This window comes from Gossypium raimondii, unplaced genomic scaffold, assembly GCF_025698545.1.
Source record: "Gossypium raimondii isolate GPD5lz unplaced genomic scaffold, ASM2569854v1 Contig00055, whole genome shotgun sequence".
Lineage (NCBI taxonomy): Eukaryota > Viridiplantae > Streptophyta > Magnoliopsida > Malvales > Malvaceae > Gossypium > Gossypium raimondii.
Window position 1 is genome coordinate 14,318 of NW_026291214.1, and position 3,380 is coordinate 17,697.

Sequence of the window (3,380 nt, forward strand, 5' to 3'; positions counted from 1 at the left end):
GGCTAGCTCTTAGAGGGACTATGGCCTTTTAGGCCAAGGAAGTTTGAGGCAATAACAGTGCGTGATGCCCTTAGATGTTCGGGGACGCGCTTCTCGATGTATTCAACGAGTCTATAGCCTTGGCCAAGCGGGCCGGGTAATCTTTGAAATTTCATCGTGATGGGGATAGATCATTGCAATTGTTGGTCTTCAACGAGGAATTCCTAGTAGCGCGAGTCATCACTCGCGTTGACTACGCCCCCGCCCTTGTACACACCGCCCGTCGCTCCTACCGATTGAATGGTCGGTGAAGTGTTGGATCGCGGCGGCGTGGGCGGTTCGCTGCCCGCGACGTCGCGAGAAGTCCACCGAACCTTATCATTTAGAGGAAGGAGAAGTCGTAACAAGGTTTCCGTAGGTGAACTGCGGAAGGATCATTGTCGAAACACGCCAGCGAGCGACCCGCGAACGAGTTGCAAACAACACCGGAGGTGGTGCGGGTGCATCTCGCCTCGCCACCCCCGTGTCTCGGGCGGCCGGTCTCGTCGTCCCTACGCCCGTCGGGTGGGGTGAGATCGGGATCAACCTCTTGAGGCAAAGCGAACAAACCCGGCGAATCGCGCCAAGGAATCGAAAGCGAAAAAAGGGCACGTCTTACGCCGCCGCACCGTTCGCGGTGTCGGTGCTTCGATGATCTTTGTTCTCTTGTCGCAAAATATCTAAGCGACTCTCGACAGCGGATATCTCGGCTCTCGCGATCGATGAAGAACGTGGCGAAATGCGATACTTGGTGTGAATTGCGTAATCCGTGAACCATCGAGTCTTTGAGCGCAAGTTGCGCCCCAAGCCATTAGGCCGAGGGCACGTCTGCTGGGTGTCACGCATCGTCGCCCCATCCAACCATGAGCCCTCGAGCCTCGGTTGGACCGCGGCGGAAATTGGCCTCCGTGCGCTCCACGACCGGCGGTTGGCCTAAATTCGAGTCTCGGCGACATCATCGTCGCGACGATCGGTGGTATCTTGTAAGCAACCTCGTTCGAGTCGTCGCGTCCGTCGATCGAGACCCTTGAACCCTTTCGGCATCGCAAGGGCGGTGCTCGCATCGCGACCCTGTGTCGGCGGGATTACCCGCCGAGTTTAAGCATATCAATAAGCGGAGGAAAAAAACTTACCAGATTCCCTAGTGCGGCGAGCGAACAGGAAAAGCCCGGCTTGAGAATCGGTCGCCATCGGCGTCCGAATTGTAGTCCGGAGAAGCGTCCTCGTGACGGACCGGGCCCAAGTCCCTGGAAAGGGGCGTAGGAGAGGTGAGAGCCCCGTCGTGCGGACCTGCCGCACCACGAGGCGCCTCTCTGAGTCGGGTTGTTTGGGAATCTGACCCTAATCGGGCGGTAAATTCCGTCCAAGGCTAAATCACGGCGAGAGACCGATGGCGAACAAGTACCATGAGGAAAGATGAAAAGGACTTTGAAAAGAGAGTCAAAGAGTGCTTGAAATTGTCGGGAGGGAAGCGGATGGGGGCGGCGATGCGCCCGGTCGGATGTGGAACGGCGAGCCGTCCGCCGATCGGCTTCAGGCGTGGACCGACGCTGGTCGTGGCGGCGGCCCAAGCCGGGCCTTTGATACGCCCGTGGAGGCGTCGTCGCCTCGATCGTGGGATTCAAAGACGCAGCGCCTCGGCGTGCCCGGCACTGCGTGCTCCGGGCGTCGACTGCGGGCTCCCATTCGGCCCGTCTTGAAACACGGACCAAGGAGTCGACATGTGTGCGAGTCAGCGGGCTAGAAAACCCGTAAGGCGCAAGGAAGGCGATTGGCGGGATCCCTCGGGTGCACCGCCGACCGACCTTGATCTTCGAGAAGGGTTGAGTGAGAGCATGCTGTCGGGACGAAAGATGGTGAACTATGCTCGAAGGGGCGAAGCCGAGGAAACTCTGGTGGAGGCCCGCGGCGATCTTGACGATGCAAATCGTTAAATCGACTTGGGTATAGGGCGAAAGACTAATCGAACCGTCTAGTAGTTGGTTCCTCAGAAGTTTCCCTCGGGATAGCCTGGAGCCCTTAGCGAGTTCTATCGGGTAAAGCCAATGATTAGAGGCATCGGGCGCAACGCCTCGACCTATTCTCAAACTTTAAATAGGTAGGACCACGTGTGCTTGCCGTTGAGCAGCGCCACGGAATCGAGCTCAAGTGGGCCATTTTGGTAAGCGAGGCTGGCGATCTTGGGATGAGCAGGAGCCGGGTTACGGTGCCCAAGCTAGCAGCTAACCTAGAACCCACAAAGGGTGTTGGTCGATTAAGGCAAGCGGGGCGGTGGTCATGGAAGTCGAAATCCGCTAAGGAGTGTGTAACAACTCACTGCCGAATCAACTAGCCCGAAAATGGATGGCGCTTAAGCGCGCGACCTATACCCGGCCGTCGGGGCAAGGGCCGAGCCCCGATGAGTAGGAGGCGGCGGTCGCCATAAAACCCGGCCTTGAGCCGGCGGAGCGGCCGTCGGTGCGAGATCTTGGTGGTAGTAGCAAATATTCAAATGAGAACTTTGAAGGTCGAAGAGGGAAAGGTTCCATGTGAGCGGCACTTGCACATGGGTTAGTCGATCCTAAGAGGCGGGGAAGCCGTCCGACAATAGCGATCAATATGAGCGAAAGGAATCGGGTTAAAATTCTGAGCAAGGACCTTGGCGGTGGCAACAACGTTAGGGAGTCCGGAGGCGTCGGCGGGGCCTCGGGAAGAGTTATCTTTTCATTTAACTACCGCCCACCACAGAAGCAGCTCGGTAGGAGGTAGGGTCCAATGGCCGGAAAAGCACCGCACGTCGCGTGGTGTCCGGTCGCCCGTGACCTTGAAAATCCGGAGGACCGAGTGCCGTCGCGCCGGTCGTACTCATAACCGCATCAGGTCTCAAGGTGAGCGACCTACGGTCAATGGAACAATGTAGGCAAGGGAAGTCGGCAAAATGGATCCGTAACCTCGGGAAAAGGATTGGCTCGAAATTTGAGCACGGGGTCCCGATCCGAACCGTCGCCGGCGGCGCCTTTGCTTTCGCTGCTCCATGGCGAGAGCGGGTCGCCAGCGTCTTGCCGGAGAGACGGATCTGGGAGCGGCTCCTCGGGGCCTTCCGGGCGACGAACGGTCGACTCAGGCCGGTACGGACAAGGGAATCCATTGTTTAATTAAAACAAAGCATTGCGATGGTCCTGCGGATGCTCACGCAATGTGATTTACGCCCGATCTTTCACGAATGTCAAAGTGAAGAAATTCAACCAAGCGGGTAAGCGGCGGGAGTAACTATGACTCTCTTAAGGTAGCCAAATGCCTCGTCATCTAATTAGTGACGCGCATGAATGGATTAACGAGATTCCCCTTGTCACATCTACTATCCAGTGAAACCACGACCAAGG

The 3,380-nt window shown here is 57.5% G+C and overlaps 1 non-coding gene across 1 annotated transcript; it reads left to right on the top strand.

Moving 5' to 3' along the window:
• The first annotated feature begins 704 nt into the window (after positions 1-704).
• LOC128036829 (5.8S ribosomal RNA) lies at positions 705-859 on the top strand. The gene has a single exon (XR_008193326.1). It is a non-coding gene; the product is annotated as a 5.8S ribosomal RNA (ribosomal RNA).
• The last annotated feature ends 2,521 nt before the right edge of the window (positions 860-3,380 follow it).